The 21,423-nt window shown below is 39.3% G+C and overlaps 1 protein-coding gene across 39 annotated transcripts in view; it reads right to left on the reverse strand.

Annotated features, from left to right (window-relative positions):
- EPB41L2 (erythrocyte membrane protein band 4.1 like 2) overlaps window positions 1-16,661 on the reverse strand; it is a 109,880-nt gene extending 93,219 nt beyond the window's left edge. For 19 of the 39 annotated variants that reach the window (XM_035538486.2, XM_035538474.2, XM_035538470.2 and 16 more), the window contains exons 1-2: window positions 16,535-16,641; window positions 13,452-13,533 (exon numbers count right to left, since the gene is read on the reverse strand). The gene's annotated coding sequence lies outside the window, so the exon portion shown is untranslated. Of the gene's footprint in view, window positions 1-1,148; window positions 1,273-13,451; window positions 13,545-15,485; window positions 15,613-15,990; window positions 16,010-16,274; window positions 16,299-16,534 lie in introns of those variants that run through there. The other 20 variants (XM_035538487.2, XM_035538479.2, XM_035538475.2 and 17 more) reach the window with 12 other exon arrangements.
- Window positions 16,662-21,423: the final 4,762 nt, after the last annotated feature.

The raw sequence follows: 21,423 nt of genomic DNA on the forward strand, positions 1-21,423 counted from the left end.
CACAGGATATTCAACTAGGGTGCAGAGCAGATTATTGCCACTGTAATCATCTTTTTGCCTTCTCCAGCTATTTCTAACCCTCTTTCCCACTGCACTAGAGAGGGAAAAGAAGCCGAGGAGACCAAATAGTACCCATCCCCATGGAGCTTTCTCCCCTGCTGCAGGCACTGGGATTTATAATCAAAACTGTCTGGGGGACAGACCACTGCTAGTGTTGCCTGCAACGCTGGCAGGCTGTTAAAGTTACAAAGAGAGAAGTATGTGCCAAAATATGTACTCTAGCTTGCCAAGCATATAATCCTGATGCAAACTTCCTGATAGGAAAAGGATTTAATAAATATGAGACAATTTCCTTTTCCCTTTGCTTAGAAACTATCTTCTTTCCCACATGCTTAAAGTCAGAGAAAAAGAAACAGCACAGCTTCCACACTTAGAAGCTCAGTTCTCTGCATAGAGTACTCAGCTTCACTTGATCGATCATATTTCATATTTTCTTACCAATTTGGATGATGACCACCAGGATAGGCTTTGAAACAAAGAGTCTGTCTCCCAGTATTCATGAAACCCTTGGAAACATGCTTGACTGTTAAGTTTGTTTAGTGAATATGGCCTCAGTTGCTGCCTGGCCCCCTCTGCTTTGCGGTCTACTACTAGGCTCTCTCCTGGTCTGAAACAGTAAAGGAATACCGGTGAAGGACTATGGGTTTTGTACTGGAGTTGTGGTACTCACTCGATTAAAGTTGTCCACATACTGAAATATGCTCAGCTTAAGTGTTACTAAGGTAATGATCATTACTGTGTTTTCCCTAACATCCCTCTGCTAGTTAACATCTTTTCCTATTTGAAAAAAAAAAGAGAAGAGGAGGAATTAAGACCTTTTAGTCATTCCAAGCTGTCACAGGTTTCAGTTGCTAAGTAAGATATATTCAGCTGAGTGAACTTAAAAGTTTACAAAAGGATATAGCAAAACAGTTGACGTGCTTTTTGGAACAAAAGTCAACAACGCAGAGTTTGCACAGCAGTGAGATTTGCCTGACAGCAAAACAGTTCACAAGTAGTCAGTTTTAGCAAAAGCATTAACCATTCTTGAAGCAAAGAATAAAAATTAGATAAAAGATTTCATCAAAAGTAAAAAACTGCTAAAATACTTCAGAAATCCCAGCTGAAACTGGAAACATTAACTTGTGTCTTCCGGTCCATAACTGCTTAAGTCTAGCAACTGTGCTTCACATACAGAGCTTAAGCGCCACCTGACATCTCCTCAGGACGTATCTGTACAAATAGTGATCAAAGTGAAACAAAACAGATAAAATCTCTTACCTTCGTTTTAGAAACTAAATCATATAACTTTTTACTTTTAACCACTGACTTATAAATCACAAGCTAGGTAAATTTTACGCGTATGTACAAACATACGCATACATACACACACTTAGAACAAAACCCATTTTCCTTATTGACTCTTTTGACTAATCCTCCCCTACCCTATTGCTACCATCTGAAATACCTTATACAAGCCTGGAAGCTGGACTTTAGAACCAAATATGTACTCTATATTCTTAGAAGGAGTGCCAAAGTAATCACTGGCAAAACATACACAGACCACACATGGCAGAGCATTAAACAAAGTTGTAGGACCCTCTCCCATTCTAACATATGCCGAGGGATTCACTGTATATTGATTTCTGGCCTAATGTCTCTGCTGCACTTTACTGTTCACAGGTTCATCCAGTTTTAGGGTCCTCTGTACAGAAGAGACATGGACTTACTGAAGCACGTCCAGCAAAGATACTTAAAGGCCTGCAGCATCTGTCATACAAGGAGAGGTCAAGAAAGGTGCAATTGTTTAGTCCGGGAATGAGAAGGCTCAAAGGCAGGGAACCATACCACAGTGTATTAATACCTGATGGGGTTAGCAAAGAAAACACAGTCAGGATCAGTGGTACCTAGTGAAACAGTGATAGTGGGCACAAATCAAAATTCAAGATTCTAAGATTCTACTTAAACGGAATCCCCCCCCCCTTTTTTTTTTTTTAATTCTAAAGGTCAAACACTGGGATTAGGTTGTCCAGGGAAGTTGTGCAGTCTCTATCCTCAGAAACATTTGAAATCTGACTGGGCAAGTTTCCATGACCCTACTTTGACACCTTGAACAGGTAGGGGGATTGGACTGGATGATCTCCATAGGTCTCTTCCAGCTTCAGTGATTCTATAATTCCTGGCACAAATAAAATAACTGATCTGTTCTCCAAAGGAAGCAAAAAGAATATGTAAAGTTTGGAAACAAAAAAATAATTAGAATCCCTACCTCAAACCAGTTAATAATCTAATCAAACTGAGACCATGATACCAACCATCATCAGATTGTTTTTAATCACACTACTAAATTTATTAGAAAGTTGCTGAAAAGAAGTTAGCAGAAACAAATCTAGCAACATAAGCCAACTTCAACTCATATTAGATAGATAGGATCTCTAACCCAGTTTATTCACCTTGAATGACTCATGAGTTTTTGCCTTCTGGTTTTCTTGTCTTCCTGCCACTGTTACACTCAAGATACAAACTGATTCATGCCTTTAACCCCAGAATCTTCTGAACTCCGAAATATGCAGACAGCTGACCACAGAAGCAAGAACAAATGGCTGTGAAGCTCTGACCACTGCAGGCATTTGAACTGATAATACAGGAAGATATATAAAAAACAACAGAACTGTTCCCCAAGTTGACAGTTCGATCATTTTGGTCAAGTATTTGTGATGTTTTTGCAAGTACTCCAACTGAGTTAGTTCACACTGATTATCGATGTACCTCAACCATTGCAGCTGACAAACCTGAGAAGACAACTTCAGACAGTCCTTCCGGTATTTTAGCAGCAGCAATTCCTCAAATTACAAATAACCCATGGCATCATTTTCATCCTAACCCTATCACAAGGGCAACAGAATTTGTTGCCGTTTACTTTATTGGGCATGGTGACATGTTCGACAGGAAGCAGAGATCATAACCACTGTGTATGGAAACAAGAAAGTATCATGCCCTGAATCAAAAGGTGACCTTTACTCACAGCTGGATACCCCGTCTACATCTAATCTGAGAACAAATGAGCCGTTTTAAAGCTACAATGATAGTTTTGTCTACATGTGAACATACACCTCTGCCTGTGTCCAAAGCACTTTGGTCTCACTTAGGGCAATGACTATACCAACTTTCACCTATCTTTCTCTTGAATATACAAAGTTCAGTAGACTATGTTAGAGCTGTTTCTATCATAAAACATTTCAGAGAAGTTCATTTGCAGCCTGTATAGGACTTACATTACTGAATTCATTTTCTTGATTTAGAGGGAGAAAAAACAAAAGAGTAAGTCAAGTTACAATTCTCTTGACTTGGGAAGAGGAAAAAAAGGAAAGGGCCTTTGGCATCTTATTACAAGAACTCAACAGATCTGATTTAGGACTCTCATAATGGCATCTCAACCTTTTCTGAAAGGTCAGGAGATACCTCATTTAATGACACCTCACTCTCCTAATGCTTATGTTAACTACAGAAAAAAACACACAGATACAATAGTCATAAGACCACAGCAAAATATATCAAAACACCTTCAGAAATCTCTTAATGCATTCATCTTAGCATTCGGGGGGAAAAGAACGAATCAATTTTCACTACAAGAAAACCCTCCCAAAAAGGCTACTTTCTACCTGCCTGTCAATTACTATATTTCAACATCCTCTCATGCGAATTGCTGGTAGGGATTTCAGTAAGTCACTAAACCATTTGATGAAAGAACTTTGAACTGAGAAGTCAAACAGCTGAAACATATGAAGAAATAATAAGAAATTAGTTCTAGTTAACACTCCTGTATTTCTTACACATTCTTTAAGTCAACAGCAACAGTCAGCAAAGACATTAGGAAATGTTTTAGCTTTATAGACAGAGTTAAATGTTTAACAGTCAAAATACCCTACATAATAAGAGGAAATAAAACTATCTACAGGAAAAAAAGCATCATCAAATCATACATTGCTTGCTGACTCAAATGTCTTGTGAGCAGAAAACCACAATAATGCAGTCATTGCAGTACATCAGACTAAGTCCCTTTGACTTCCAAGTTTTTCTGAGTTATGTTATTCAAAAACTAGCTGCTAGTCATACCTTTGAATATCACTATTTGCACTATGATGCTAAGCAAACAGCCACAAAGCCTACTACCTAAAGACAGACTTGCAAGTTTTATGCATGAAGTGGAAAAAGTACAATTAAGTAAAGACTTCAGAACAGAAGACATAAGTGACTGGAGAACAGGGGAGGGAGGAATCATGCAACTTTAGATTCCTCCTATTCTTTTACTTCTACCCCAGAAGTTATGCCCTCTTTAATTTGAGAATCAGAAATGGAAAGCTAGTGGAAGTCAAAGCTCAGGAGCTTGTATTTGAGTATGCTCTACACATGCACTAATTACTTCTCTTACTATCAACTCTCCCTATGCAGCAGCAAGCTGAGAATTTGAAGAGAAGTTCTGAGGAACCAAGCAGAAAGATCAATCTTGCACACTAGAATCTGTAAGAGTATTTTGAATAACACAAAACAAAGCATACAAGTGATTGAAACAAGTAACTACAACCAAATCAGCAGACCAAACTAGAGAACTGAATACAGTACACATGCTCGCTTGGTTGAAAAGCACCGAATATCTGAGAAACCTCTTTCAGAATATTTTAGCCCTTTGCAGAATTAACAGCCCTTCAGGGTATCAGCATCAAAGACAATTTTGTCATGTGAATGACTGCTTACTCTTGAGAAAGAAGCGCAGCCTATGGCAGTGCTTTTCAAACACTGAGATAGGTCAGTAAATTGAAAGGAGGACATACCTCAAATGACAACAACGCATCTCCCTTTCCTCTAGGAGGGTAAAAGGAACAACTCTTTTCAAAACAAAAGGTGAGAAGCACTGGGTTGGAGCATGTTCAGTTTAATTTGATATTGCAAAAGAAGAGCCTTTAAATTGTAATCCTGCTGATATAAGGCCTATTTTAGATCATCTCGTTTGCAGCAACAGTTATGTTGTCCATTCTTAAAGAATTCGGAGCTGGCTGTTACAATTCCAGCTAGAGACCTGAATGCATTCACCTTCAAATAAAGAAACAAGAAGCCTTTCATACTTAGTGTAGTGTACTTAGTAGTGTAGCACTTAAAAATCCCAGCTGTGGGTCAGGTAACTTTTTACTGCTCTCGGCAGAGACAAAGTTATGCCCACCTTTACATCAGACCACTCTCAATTCATTACAAATGTTTCTTTAGCTAGGACTAGCAGAGCAAAAGCTGTCTTCAATTCTCCAGTAGCTCAGGCCTTTGCAAACAACAGTAGTGTTACTTCAGAGCTAATTCAAGGGGAGACCACAAAAGACAGTGAAGCAGGGAGAAGAACGCTATGAAGGGATTGCACTGAAAGGATGAAGGGGAGCGAAAACAAGGAAATACACCTTTGGAGGATAAATTGAAATGGAGGGGGTGGGAAAAGAAATCCAACTCAAAAGAGTACATCTACTGCTGTAAATAAAAAAATAAAAAATTCAGGTGCTTAAAGACCTTCTGGCTTAGCCTCCATACAGACTACAGTTACTCATCCTCCTCCTTTAAAGGCCTCTCTCTCTCTCTCCCCTTATTTTCAAGGGCCCATGATAGGACAAACAGTTCAAAACTACCATACCTATCTATGGACACAGATATCACTACTTTTAAAAGCCGAAATTTTGTATTGAGGAAAAAATTACAACTCTATTAGTAGACAAACTTGCTGTTCAAATATCTGCACATACAAGACCAAAGTTTCACAAGAGACATGCTATTCTTTAAGCTTAACACAGCAGACAAAGGAATAACAAATCATAGTCAGGAATGTCTCAAGTGTCTCCATCTCCAATTCACCCCTACATAGGAGCACATTTTCCCCTCTGTGCCATCACAGTTCATGTATCATTTCAGACTGATAATGCTCAGCAAAAATATGCTTAAAGAAAAAAAAAATCACGATTCTACTTTACACTACAGAAAAGTAGAAACAATTATATCCTTAAGCCTTAAATTCCATGGCAAAACATGGTTGGTTTTATATAAAATATATAACTGCTAATACTCTAACATTAGTAAACAAGCAACTAGAAAGATGACAGGTGAGATTTCCATTAGAGCAGCATCTTGCTTTTTTAATAAGAATGTTTAGTACTCATGAAGCTTTGCTTTGACAGGCAAAGTTATTTCATAATTCTGTTTCTCCTACGTTTCACAAAAGAAACATACACTGCAAAACTTTCCAACTTCGTAGAGAAACCAAACAAACACTGTTTGTGTGGGAAAGTTACTCATATCTTTACAACACCAAGAAACTTGGTAAGAGGATTTCCATGCAATTACTCAAGTACCAGCAACATTCTTGAATTACCAGAGAATCACCCCATAACTGAATACATTTGGCAAAAAAATGTAAATACACAAAATCAGACATTTCCATATCTGTAACACTATTAGACAATGAGTCATGTCTATCATGGAAAATCCTAACAATGCTTCAGTATATAGAAGCCCTCTTCCTCAAATCAAGATGGGATACTTTCAACAATTAAAGTGCCATCTGACAGCAGGCTAATGCCAACACAACACAGTGCTGCCCCTCTGATTCCAACAGATGCTTAGCAGACATAGACTGTGCGGTAACTGGATCAAACACATTTTTGAGGAAGAACCTGAAGCTAGTTAACAGAAGCTATTCTTCTCAAAAAAAAAAAAAAGAACTCTACATCCATGAAAAAGAAAAACTTTGTTTCCCCAAGTAAAAGGGATATTCTTTATTGCATTTTATACTGGAAATGAGGGTGAAGTAAGAACAAACAAGATTTAACAAGCTGCAGAAAACATGGGCAAAGTACTACCTGATGCAAAGTTTAGTTCAAAAGGTGGATAAAGCAGTATGTTCCTCTAAAAAAAATCTAGGTGCATACTGCTTTAAGTTACAGCTCAACTAATTGTCTATTAAAATAATCCAAGGACACTAAATTTTAAAGGAAAATAAAGTTTTCTACTAGTAAGTTCTCTGAAAGATGCAAACTAATTCAAAATGAATTCACATTGAAATAAAGAACAACTTCCAATAATAAACATGGGGAAGGCCATTAAAAAACAACACAAAATGCACACTCAAGAACACAATGAATCCTTAATGTAAATATAAATATTTATGTATTTAGTAAAGTTAGAAACAATCAAAAAACCCATGAGGACATCAATATGTTTTGCAGTACTGCCTTACACCATCTTGTGATGGTTAAAACAAAGCATTTTGCCTATTACAAAAATTGGAATAACTTCTTCATATACTATGCAGTAACACGAGTACTTTTGAGCCCTGCTCCAACTTATCATTGCTCAAAATACTGCAACTCCAGCTTTGAAGTGATAGCTCATCAAAAGCACAGTCTAATATTGAAAGAATATGGTCAGAGCAAGGAATTGACCTCCAACATGAACATGCCAAGTATTAAAAAAAAATGTATAAAGCCTCCTATTTATCTTCTATAAAAAGTTTTTAAAACAACACTAACTTCACACCAACCAGGCTACCTTTAAGTTCTTAAATATAAGTATCTCTTCTAATGATGAGCCATGAAATATGCAATAAAAAAAATTTATAATCCCTTAACCAACTTATTTTTGTTAGGTGCCTGTTCACTCTGAAATGCAGGTAATTTGTCTACCCTACATCTAGATGACAATTCTCTCCACTACAGTTTTTCCTTGAATCACCAACTTCTTGAAACCCTGAGCCCGGATATTTCTTGCAAAGTTTAAAAAAAATGAACCTCAAGAACTGCATCTGCTAGAAGCCAGTAGCCAAGAACAGCTCTAGCCATCACTTAACTCTACAGTGCTGACTGCTCCAGATGAAGCTGGGTTTTTTTGGTTGGTTGGTATTCTTTTTTTTTTTATATAAAAAAGTTGCATTGAATAAGATCTCCAAGAACATGTACATTAGGTTCTTTTAATTTGACTTGCTATCATAACTATACGATCATTTTACCAACACACACCTATGGACATGCTGCCTGAGTTATCTAAAACAATGCTTCAGTCAGGGAAAAAAATAAAGATCAGCTGATCAGAGGAAAAAAAAATTCTTCCCCAAAAAATGCCTCTGCTTTTACCTTCTTTACCTAACCAAAGGTCAGAATATATTCACAGAACATACCCATTTGTTTTGTCTTGTGCAATTAAATTAGCTGCTTATTTACTGATTCTTCTGGCCAGCATCATATACTTTTGTTAACCTTGGAAACAGTTAGAATTTAAAGACTAACACCTATAGAAAAGTATCTTTAAGGTAACTACATAAATAGTCATAAACCATTTAACAAAAGAAAGGAAAAATTGACTTGTTTTTAAAGGGAATTTAAAAAAACAACCTTTGTAAGCTTTTGAACAGAAAGAATCCAGGTACTTCAGTGATCATCCTTTCCAAGCAAAGATCACTCAGAAAAGCAAAGATCGCTCAGAAAAAAGAAAGTATGTGAACCTTAATGTTAATAAACTTTACATCTAAAACTGCAACATACTTGTATTTTTTCGTTTAAAAAAACATATAGCTTTGCCAGGCAAATTACTCGTCTCAAATAATTCAACAGTTTATGGATATGGATGTTTCAAGTCAAAAAATTAGGGCTCACGACAGTGAATAAGAAGGTCAGCCAGTATCAGCTGTTTTCACCTGGTCCTATTCCAAAGTTTTGACATTATGTTTTTGACACTATGTACGGGGTATGTCATGCCTTTTGTCTAAATACCTAAATGTCTAAATGATTCTAAATACCACCAACAGTTGGGGAATTCTACTGTAAACCAACCATCTTCATACTAGCTTGAGTTCCAAGGCAATATCTAGGATAATGAAAAAAACTATTAATAATTTTGGAAAACTGATCAAAAGGTCTGAAAGATACAGAGCTGAGTTTTAATAAAAGCAAATACCTTAAGTGAACGCGCTGCCAACATATTAGGAGCATATTTTGTATTTTTCACCATAGCCTTTCAAAAATCCATTCATAAGCAGTAAGTGAAAACACTTCCATTTTTAGCCCAATACTTCAAGTCTGATGATGCCTTAAGAACTAAATCACTTAGATTTCCAACAAGTCAGCACACTAAGAAATACTTCAGCTAATACATGTTTATTTTTTAATAGTGCTTCAATAGGCATTCTAAAATACATGAAACAGAACTCCATAATACATATGGAGACCAGAAGTAATGCAACCTCTGACATCATCCTTTCGTATCAGAACTAAAATTGCACAAACTTTTCCTTCAGAAAGATTTGTCCCATGTTTAATACTTAGTCTCTATTTGAGACTGAAATTTTCTGTCAGGATAACTGAGCTTTCATGGTCTAAGGATGAAAGTAAAATGTGGGGTTATGTATCTTTTGCTAAAAGAAGTGCACATGCATGTGTATACAGGGGTGCAGTGGTAAATATATTTCTGGCTTCAGCCCCAACAGATCATCCAATTCAAGAAGCTGGAATACCAAGTTGTATCTGTTATATATGGCTGCTTAAAACTTGCTTAATTCAATACGTCATATGCATACTCTCCCCAAGTCAGAACATTGTGGTTTACTAACATGTTTCATTTTAAGATTTCATTTTGTATTTGGATGAAGTTTTTGAACATAAATCTATAACACTAAGTCATTTTACAGAGCACTTTTATGGAGAACACCTTTTTTCCAAGCATTTTCTCATCTACAACACAAGATTGAAGTACTCCCAGATTCACTTCTGTAGAGTTTCATTTCTGCTACAGTGCAAGAACAAAGTGCTGGTAATACTGTAAACTCCCCCCCACCCCCAATATTTTCTCTCAAGTATTCAGTCTATATTTTAAGTCATTATTCTATTCTGAAGTTATCCCATGGAAGTTAAATCATAGAATGGTCTGGGTTGGAAGAGACCTTAAAGGTTATCTAACTTCAAAACCCCTGCTATAAGCAGGGATGCCACACACTAGCTCAAGTTAGCCAAAGGTCAACATGAATAAAGACCATAAATAACATCTGAGTTTCTGGGATGGTACTACACTAAGATCAAATGTAACAAAAAAATGTTTTAATATGGCTGTTTTTTATTTCACCTTTTCTCCTGAATTGAATTACGAGATAAAGACTGTGTATGGATTTCAGTCTCAGAAGTGTGCATCTTCCTCTTTGAACTAAAAAAATGCCTATGTTTGAACAAATTTGGGGAAAAAGTTACAGAGTATGGCATACTCATCAAAAAAGTACTTCATACTCAGGGATGGGGGAAAAAAAATAACAGAAAACCATCAGTGTACAGTTCTTAACCACCTCCACAAATGTTAACTGCTTTCTGTAAAACACATCCGTAAGCACACACAGAATAGTGTGAAAGTAAGCCCAACACACCTTTAGTTAATTAGCATGAGATCCACAACAGGTTTAATATTACTTTTAATACTAAACACTTGCAACATGTCTTTGTTGCCTCAGCCTCCACAAAGATTATTCAAGGGCTGGAGCACCTCTCCTATGAGGAAAGGCTGAGGGAGGTGGGGTCGTTCAGCCAGGAGAAGAGAAGGCTCTGGGGTGACCTTTCAGTACTTAAAGGGGGCCTACAAGAAAGATGGGAAGGAACTTCGCAGGGAGTGTGGACACGGATAGTGGCTATGAAGTAGAAGACAGTAGGTTTAGACTGGATGTTAGGAGGAAATTCTTCACTGTGAGTGTGGTGAGGCACTGGCACAGGCTGCCCAGAGAAGCTGTGGATGCCCCATCCCTGGAAGCGTTCAAGGCCAGGCTGGATGGGGCTTTGAGCAACCTGGTCTGGTGGAAGGTGTCTCTGCCCACGGCAGGGGGGTTGGAACTAGATGATCCATAAGGGTTACTTCCAACCCAAACCATTCTGTGATTCTGTGCTTTTTTGTAAAAAAGAGGGTAATAACATTGATACATAGCAACCTCAGGCTTGACCTGAGCAGCTGCCTCTGACCGTTATGTAGATAACCTCTTGTCAAAGATTACTGCAATACAGAAGCATTGACTAGAGAGGGGACAAAGCAGCCTTAACACCAAACACTGCCTGAAATAAAAAGTTTATACTGAGACATTCTTTGTGGTTCCAACCCCACCCCCTCCAAACACGGGATTTGCTGCAGATTCATGGTCTGATAATGCAACATCCTACCAAGAAGAGTACCCAAAAAGCCATACAAGAAAAAAAACCCAGTCCTGTAAGCAAGGATGAATGATATACAGGCTTACTATTTGGCCACACTTTTAATTGACTGATGGGAGAACAGCAGCAGTTACGGTATTATCTTAGTACAGCTTCAAAAGGAAGTAACAGAACAGGGAATAAAAGGACAAAAACCAACTTCTTTCAACAAAGGAAACAAATAGTTCATTTCCAAATAGGGTCTACAAAGTACAAAATGCTGTATTCGGAAATTAAAAAAGAACTTTCAGATCCTAAACTGAAATGTTCAAACTGAAGTAAGCTTGTATTGCGTTTTTAATTTTTGCAGGATAAATTCCATGCATTCTAAAATATTTTATTAAATCTTTGTGAGTAACAGAAAGCAATAAAAATGTCTGAATAAATGTGAACCCCAAAAGTGCATATTAATAATCATTTTTGAATTTTGTTTTGACTTTCAGAAGTAATATACGTGCTGATTCAACAATCAGAATTTAAAGCTCCGCCTATGATCCAATTCAAAAGCTTCCAATAAGAATATATACTTTAAATCGCATACACAGGATAACGGAGCATTTCAAATTAGAAAAGGCTGTTCTAATCTTCCGTTTTTCCATTGTGGTAAGAGATCACATCATGCATTTTAAATATGCACTGAAGAATGTTATTAAAAATACAAAAACTATGTTCTTAAGATGTTGTAGTCAAATTCTTATCCAGGCCACGAAAAAGAATACCGCATTTATACTCTATACTTCTATAGCCACAGAAATGGGATAGCAGTAATTTACAGTAAAATCTGGTGTTACATTTAGCTGTACAACACTACTAATTACAGGATAATTTCAACAATAAATATTTGGTTAAACTCTGCTTTGTCATCAGTGCAAGTAATTTAAGCTGAAACTGATCTTTCAGAGAGTCCAAACTTCTCTTTTGGAGACTATTTTTATTTTCTGGTAACTGAACATCTTTTCTTACAGAACATTTCTCTAGAAATAGTGCTTTGCAAACAGAAAACCACACAGACAATGTTAGAAGTAGAAGATTCAAACCTAGAGCAGCAAGGCAATTTATAGTTCCTTTTAAACTGTCCTTAGCTAACCCTATTTTACTATTCAATGCCAAAGTCTAACAACGAATGACTTTACAGAGCACATAGGCTGCATCACTTAATAACAGTTAGGCAAATTAAAGACAAGCTATATCACACCCTTCTTCAGGAAGCATCCAGGGAGGAAACAGACACAGAAGAGTATCAGCACCACAGTAGATATTAGATCAAGCAAAACACTTGTGGTTAGGCTCCTGGACACTGTCAGAAGTCTCCAGTTTTACAAAGATCCTCCTGCAATGCACAAGGTCTCTAAAGAGCCAAGCTACTGTTATTGAAGGCACTACACAGATGAACAGCAGTGCTATCTTACCTCCACAGGAAAAAAATAGAAAGCAAACCAACAAAGAAACCAACAATAAAAAACACTACCTGCTTCTGAGAATATTCAGAGGCAGACAATCAGTATTTTATGGAAGAGGCCAACTTAACAGAGGTCAGGCCTTCAGAGCATCTCATATACTCCAGCCCAGTCAGCAACTCTCATGCCACCACCAAAGGAATTCATGAAGCGCAGATCTGAATGTAGGGATCTGAAAGTAGCCTTTACAAGGCCTCAAAGATTACCTACAATCCAGTCATCTACTCTGGTAAGAATGAGAAGAGATCCAGACCCAGCTTTCCTCCAGAACCAGGAAAAAGCTGCTACACACAGAACATGCTTTTTGCCTCTCACTAGCCAAACAGAATTTTTAGATTACTCTATAGTAATTAATCAATACCCTGTTGATACAGCTTTCACATAGCCTGTAAATCTTTACAAAGTACTCAAGACAAGGTGAACTCTAAGGCAGAAATCAGTCACAAGTAAAATTTTCTTCACGCAGCAGTTTAGACAACATTTGTGATAATTAAGAAATTAAGGTTTGCTAAAGGTCAAAATGCTGTATCATTAATATGTTCTCGTCTGTGAAATATTACAAAGTTACCACATTTAATCATGTAAATTTATCACATTAACAGCAAAATCTTTTATAAGAACCTGAAACAGAACACAGAACTTCTGCTATTTAGAAAACTCCTATAGTGAATTTTCTGATATTAAAAGCAAAAACAACAAAAAAGTCACAAGTTACCTTTAACTCCAATAAAAGCCTTGAAGACTGGCAAAATACGATCAACAATGACAACTGGATAACAGCCCAATATCTTCTTTATCTATAAGAGAATCTGGAATTAAATTTGTAGTCAAATTACACCAAACATCACCCCACTAACTTTAGGATTTAGAAAACCAGAAAAGTGAAGTTGTGCTTAAATGAGAAATAACTAAGATGATAACACCCCTATAAATACTAAGAGGGTTAAAAACAGTAACTCAACTTGAACTGTCATTTTATCTGTTTTCAAAAATGTAAAAGTGTGGCAGTTAATAATAAAGTCTAACTCTTAAAGTCAAGAAGAGACATTTCCTTCTATTTAGGAAGATGGAAATAACCCCTTACTATGCAGTTTGACTTCTTGTATAATCCAGGCTATAACACAATCACACATTCCCACATCCCCTTTTCTTATGTCAGGCAATTGTGCAAGCATACAATGAGCAGTTTTCCAGTACAGCTTTTTCTGGGTTCATTCTGCTTGTAGTGAGGACAAAAACCCACCTTCCCACTCCTCATCTACCCTCAACAACATAAGATCATTTCTACAATGAAACCACCATTTGAATTAGTACATCTTTCTCAGGAAGTATTAAATCTTACTTCAAGAACACCTAACAGTAGTGAATCCACTATATACAACCTTTGATAGCAATTTTGCCGTATTGAAATCTACAGCAATAAACTGAAATGTAGAAAACTTGTCCTCTCTCAATAGAGTAATACTGTATACTATAGACATAACTATAAGGAGCATAGGCTGTTTAGATTCTCTTTCTAGATAGTGAATCCTTTCATAGCCACTACTAGCTGCGTCTATCAGTCTTATTTTGTTCCCTCCCTTTAACACTTGAATAAATCAATCTTCTGTACTGAGACATGCTTCTCAGTTCTTGCAACACTTTAAAATCTTTCCAATTTTTCTTACAATATTATCACCTTTCAAAAGTTCTCAATGCCACAAGTGAATGCAGAATTCAAAAAGTAATCCCATAAGCACCAAATACAGAGTAGAAAGATTACATTACTTTGCCATGTATTTTAAATGCTGTTTGGAAACCTAGTTTGATTTTTTTTAAAACAATGACTTACAGAGAGCTTATGCTTAAACAACTATTAGCAACAACCCACAAAACCACCACAAGAGTCTTCAAATGTTCCCAGAATGCTTTCCTGTTCTCCCCCATGACCTGTGTTTGTCATCCTTAAAGGTATGACTCAGGGATGGGCCACATGAAAAACACACGTTTTGTCTATCTACTACAATCACTAAATGATTTACACCATATTGAATACAGTAATAAATACAATCATTCTCCAGGTTAACCCCCTGAATAAGAACGATTTAACTCCACAGTATTCATTGAGTATCTGAGTTGGAAAGGACCCAGAAGGATCGAGTCCAGCTCCTGGATCCCAAAAGGACCACCCAAAAAATCCAATCATGTGTCCAAGACCGTAGTAGCATTGTCCAAATGCTTCTTGAACTCCGGCAGACTCAGTGACGTGACCACTGCCGTGGGGAGCCTTTGCCAGTGCCTGACCACCCTCACTGTAGCTTGTCCCCAGGAAGACATCAACAGATCAGACTGGCTTCAAAGAGCCACACTTATTTGCACCTACTTTTAAAGTCATATCAAGAAAAAGTGGTAATAGAAATTTCTTATGGATTAACTGCAGTTGCTGGAGACTTATGAAATCAGAGGTGGAACAAAAAGTATATTTCCAAAGAAATGAAGCCTCTAAGTCTACTCCATATCTTAAGTTTGAACTCTTCTTCACTTTCAGCATGCACGCATACAGAACATATGCTATTGAAAGTCTTGTCTAGACCTTTCTAAGTGAAATTACTACAGCACAAACTCCTCTGCTACGGGTACAAGCTGTTGATATAAACAGAGATCCACAGCCTCTGAGAACCAGGAAGGGAAGGTCTATTCTAGGCTCAAAGGGAATCAAACTCAGCAGAAAGCTGCAGTTCAAGCAAGAGAAAGCAGCTCAACTTCTCACCATAGAGATTAACACCAGACAGAAAACAGCATGGTAAGCAGAAACTTGTTGGAGAGGAGGAGAGCAGCGACTGAAACAGAGCCCTTCAGCTGAAAACCCTTCTGGGGCCATTCTCGAGTGACAGAGGATGGCACCAAACAGCGCCCGCTCTGTGACAGATTGGCTCTACAGTTTAAGGGCCGAGTTCATCTCCCATTTGAAACTTTAAAATATCATGCCAAAGAACACAATTTTAATAGGAAACAGCCAAAAAGTAAAGAAGCACTTTATCATTTCAAACCCTCCAGGTCTGGAAGTTTTATTATAAGAGTTTGCTGAAGGCTAAGTTTTGCAGGACTACGTGCTTGTAGTACGTTACTCACACTCTGGTTGGTACCACACATGCTAGCAGACAGGAAAACAAGGCAATAAAGCACTACATGCCAATGAAATAGCTATAAATTACATGTTTTTAATTAAAAATGGGCCTCGGACAGCTTTACAAGAAAAAAGCATCCTAATTGACCTGTTTGCTAGCCGTTACTAATATCAAAGCACCTGGACCCGAATTCACTCCCTTGCTGGCTGCTAACTGCTCCCCGCCAGCGTTCCCATTCCAGAAGGCGTTTCTGGAAATTGCAACCATTAGGCTGACAACACCGCAAGCTAACTCCTTCTGCGCCTCTCGGGGATCACTCACAAAGCAGTCCCCCAGCCGCCCCCAGCCACACACCCCGACCCTCCCTGTCTCGGGGCAGGAGACCAGGACCCTGCAGCCCCCCCCCAGCTCCACCCCCCCACCTAACGAACCCCTCCAGCGCGGCCCCGGGGCCCCCACCCGCCGGCAGGCGGAGCCGCGGCCCCCGGGCGCAGAGGGGCGAGCCCCGGGGGCACCCCCCCGCCGCTCCGGACGCGCTTCCCCGGGGCCGCTGCCGCCCCCTGCCGTCCTCGCTCCTCCCCCGGCTCTGACAGCGCCGGGCCGGGCCGGAGGCACGGAGAGGGGCAGGGAGCGCGCAGCGCCCCCCTCCCGCCTCCCCGAGGCTCCCCGAGGCTCCCCGCCCCGCCGTTACCCCGTTAGCTGCCGGCCCAACGGCCGCCCCACGCTCGCGCTGCCGCACAGAGTGCCCCCGGCCGCGGCCGCCGGCGCAGCCCGGGAGAAAACCCCGCGCGCCCCGCCCCCCGGCCAATCCGCGCCCGCGCCCCGCCTCCCGCCACGCCTCGGCCGCGCCTACTCGCCGGAGGGCCCGCCCCGCGCCCTGCGCCCCGTCTCTATTGGCTGTGGGAAACGTCGATCGTGGGAGATGCCCCGCCCAGCACACCCGCCCCGTTCCAACGGCTGCCGCCTCCGACGGCTGCCGCCCGCCGGGCGGGGCTGGGCGCTGAGGGACGGGGCTGGGGCTGGGGCTGCCTATGTAACGCACGGGAAGGTTTCCTGGTTTGGAGAAGAGCTGGGCAGAAATATAAGCTATATTCTATGGAATCCCTATGTCATTTCTGGGAAAGCTAGAATTAGATGGAAGGGGAAAGCAGGATCACGACTAAGGCTGCTGGGTGTTGTTTGAGGGCTTCTAAAAACTCTAGAAACTTTATTGAAAATTTCTGCGTGGTGCTGTGTGCCACATCGCTTGAACCATATTTTGTAAAGGGATTTGTCTTCACAATGACAGTCTTAAAATGCCAGGATGTCATTTAGAGTAGCTTACTGAAAATTAAGTCAACGGGCAATGTACCATAAAATTTCTGGGTGTTTCATAATGCTTAAGATGGAGAACTCAATTAGACACCTAGGACTGATGAGCATCTTTTCTTTAACCTTGGTGCTTCAGAAATAAAAGCAACCCCACAGCTCATGGGAGTGCTATTAAAGGAAATTAATGTAAGCACACAGAGGAGCAATGAGCCACTGATGATCAGAGAGGAAGTATTTATTAGGTATCTGTGCTTAATTCAGCGTTGTTCTGCATGCAGTGGAAGAGGTTAGGGACCAATAATTAAAGAGTGAATTATAATGCATGTGCACAAGCAATTTGAATTCTGACGTTTACTAGGTGTACTGCTTGATGTTGTAATCTTCATATTTCATTATAGTGTACAATTGAAATAAAGCTAAATTAAAATTTTTCAATATCTCTGGGTCCACACTCAGAAACAAAATCAAAAAAAAAGCCCTTGACTCTTTCAAAGAGGGAATGAAGTACAACTTTTCGAGAGAATCAGCCACTGTGGTTCTTTCTTTGATATAGCAGGTGCTGCAATTACCACAGCACCAGCTGGGTTAGGTTTGCACTCCTAAGTGCTTTTTATATTCAGAATGGTCTCCAAAACTGTATATGTGGTTTTCTCTGACCTATTCCTGACGTGCTTTGATATATCTGAGCATGAAGGAACGAATATGCAGCAGAATATGTTCCAGTTCCTCAAGAAAATAATACACCAGCTTCAGGTGCCTTCATAAACCTTCATAAAAACAGTAACTGCTACCTTTGGAGGCTTAATTTACAGACTCAATGGGAGACGCTTGGTCTGTGCAGCCTTCTAAGGCTACCTGAGTTTCCACGATCCAGTTTGCTTTTTCTTGTTATTGCTAGCAATTGTTTGGCTGCCAGTGTTTAATACCATTGTCCTGAGCAAGTTTAGTTGGCACAGGACTAAAACCAGCTGTGCCTGCAATGATCTTGTCTTCAGTAAGGTTCCCAGCGCTGCTAAAACCAATGGAAATGCCTCTAGTGAAATTTGCGCAGATTAGAAAATTCAGGAAGACTGTAAAAGAAACAGCTTCTGACTTGCCTCTTTTTGCTGCTTTCCTCAGACAGCCTCAGACACTGCTCTTGAGAAGCCCAGTTAGGAACACCCCCCAGAGAGGTTTATTTACTCTGATGTTTATTCTCACGCTGGTTTTAGGCCGTTTGTTTCTGGAAAAATCTGCTGCCATATAACAAACTTCCCTTCTTCTCTGGTGCATAACTTTAGGAAAGTAAATAGCCTGGCAGTTTCATTGGTTTTAAAAGCTGTGTTGATTTTCTTTAAAGCATAGCAAAAATGGAATACAATTTTCAGTGTATGCTCTTTTATTATGGGATGTATATGGCCTAAGGACTAGAGGATGTAGGCAATTTCATAAGCACAGTAATGAAACATCTGGGTAGTCAAATGTCATTCCATCTACGTGGCAGGTGGTCATTTTCCTAGGCTGCTAACTTTTAGATGTATTGCTGCGGTTCTAGCACCAGGGAAATGTTGGTAATACGATCTTAAATATTCTCCACTAGCTGCGGTTCTATCACCAGGGAAATGTCGTTAATACCATCTTAAATATTCTCCACTACCCTCTCTCCACTCTTCTGAGTTTTTATCTAAATTTTGTGTAGGTGCTGCAGTGAAAAGAGCACTCTGTTGTTGCATTCAGTATGCAAAATTTCTTGAAAGTGCTGATACAGCCAAAGCACCGTTTAACGGAAATAAAGACGGCAGCAATACAGCTGAATGCAAACAGCAAATTCTGAACCTCACATTGGAGCTGCTGTTTGTACAGATGAGAACTCTGTAGTAAAAAGGCTGTTTGCTCAACTCTTGCCAGTAGGCTTCTCAGCTTTACCTCGATGATATTAATTTAACTTCCCCTTTATAATGTTTGTCCTGTGAAGACTTCACATTAGCCTGGCAGCACAGCCATCAGCAACATCTGTTACAAAGGAAAATAAATGAGGAAAAATATTCATTTCCCGTTATAAACTTATGATGTCGAAAGAAAACAAAATGTAAGGAAAAATATTCGTGTTCCCTTTGTTTTATGTAAGGATTTCTCCATTTTAGAGATTTTGAAGAAACAAATGAAAAAATATTCCAAGTAATGGCTGAAGCAAGTAAACATACTAGCAGTAAAACTGTGTAATCTATTCCTAGGACAATAATGTAACTACTGTTGATTTTTAATTACTTTAAATTTAATTATTCAGCACCACCATTGTGGTTTTTAATGAATAAAACTGAGTTGTTACTGGTCCTGAAAAAGTGTATCGGTCCTTGTTCCACAAAGTTTTCTTATAAATGGGAAAAAGTTTCTAGAAGGCTGCTCTTTGGAAGGGAAGTCTCTCTCTCTCTCTCCTTTTTTTTAATTCAGAGGTCAGTTTGGTGGCATGTTTGCTAGCATTCAGCAAGGTCCCAAGGAACTGGAAAAGTGGGTGAAAAATATCTTCTGTGACAATAGAAAACATGCTACCACATACAAAATGTGCTCTAGGAAAAGAAGTTCATTGTACTTGAAACTTTATTGTGATAAACCTGCATTATTGATGAAGCCCCTCTTCATGGACAGACTTTTAGATCTATTGGCACATGAGGTTTCGTGTGCGCAGCAACACGAGGTGTGTGCAGTGTCTCAGGGTTACACAATCTATGCACGCTCACAAAGTGATGTGAAAGGCACGCGTCAGCATCACAGGAGTGGATGTTGCCACTGCATTTGATTGCTGGTCAAGGAATGTCACTTCCAAACGTGTGATTCTTGCTTCGCATTTCTGGCAGTAGAACAGTGCAGTGGATTAACTCTGGCCTCAGATTTTGACACATCAGATAGAGCCCAAAACAAGAGCCAGATTATATTGCTCTAGTGTGAAGGCATGACTTTTCTCACTCCCCAGCCGTGGTGCTGACAGGAGGGACAAATGCAATAATCCCACTCTGACAGTTCTTACATGATGATTGGAAACTGATAAATATAATTGAAGGGTTCTGAAGTGATTAAGATTCCAATCTTGCAGACGCTACTGGTTAAAGGACTCACTGCTGTGTCAGTGCGCCTTTTGAATTACTAGGATTCTTTGTGGTTACTGCTACCCTGCCTTGAGGACTGTCCTCAAGTTAGGACATGTTGCCTCTGTCAAGGGAGATGTTGAATGTCAGACCCTACCATTAAAGAAAAAAAGCTTGCTTTTATCTCTGGCTCAACTTAAGGGACCCTGTGTCTCTTACTGCAGTAGAAATTGTTAGAGTTACAAGTGCTAAATGAAAAAATAAAATAAAATAAAGAATCCAGAAGGTGAGCAATGTGTGATGCAAGCTAAACACAATTAATTTAAACCCTTTGCTCAACTGAAAGTATTGGGCTGGCGGAATCACATGTGAACTATACCGTGTTGGCAGTGAGACTGGTACCCATAGGTGATATTTGTCTTTTATCTCTAGACTTCCCATTTGTTTGATTCAGCAGTGTTGTTAAGTGTCAAAATCAACCCCACAACATGAATTCCCCTGAACGGTAAAAAAGCCAAGTAATAGTTCAAAGTGACTGCTGATGTGAAAAGCCTGTGTTCTCTTGATGTTGCTGCTTGGCATTGCTACAGACTGGGTAGTGAAGCGGATAACAAATATTGGCATGGGTAAGTGGCAAGTGTCGCTGAAGACCTAGATTTTGTTCTACAAACAAACATCCACGACACACAGAAAGATCCAACCTGGCAGGCAAACCGGGCCTCGGAATCAGTTATGCCAAAAGAAATGTAGTTGAAACATTTTTATGTGGTAATGAAGTAGAGGAGAAAAACCATTAAGAAGGAAAAGAATTATTTCATAGCTGAACCATTACAAACAATGGGAACTCCAGAAAAAAAAAAATAATAAAAGCAAGGGATGTGTGCCTTTTGTAGCTCAGTAAAAAATTCATTGCTGCATATCTGGAGTTCCTATGGCAAAGCTGATAATTCTCATTTCAAATACAATCTCAACATCTCACAGTTCTAAAATGTTTCTAATTGTACCTAATTTATTTAAGTACTTATGAAAACTTCTGGACTCTGGCTGGAGAGAGCCTGTCTTCAGAACATCAAAAGCTGTGATAGATCCATTTGGCACATACACACTAGCTGCAGCTATTAGGTGTAAAGCCATAAAGTGAAAGGCATTTGGCATGAGTGAATGACCACTGCACAAAGAGGGCAAAACAGCCAGCTCGATCCTACGC

Source organism: Cygnus atratus, chromosome 3, assembly GCF_013377495.2.
Source record: "Cygnus atratus isolate AKBS03 ecotype Queensland, Australia chromosome 3, CAtr_DNAZoo_HiC_assembly, whole genome shotgun sequence".
NCBI lineage: Eukaryota > Metazoa > Chordata > Aves > Anseriformes > Anatidae > Cygnus > Cygnus atratus.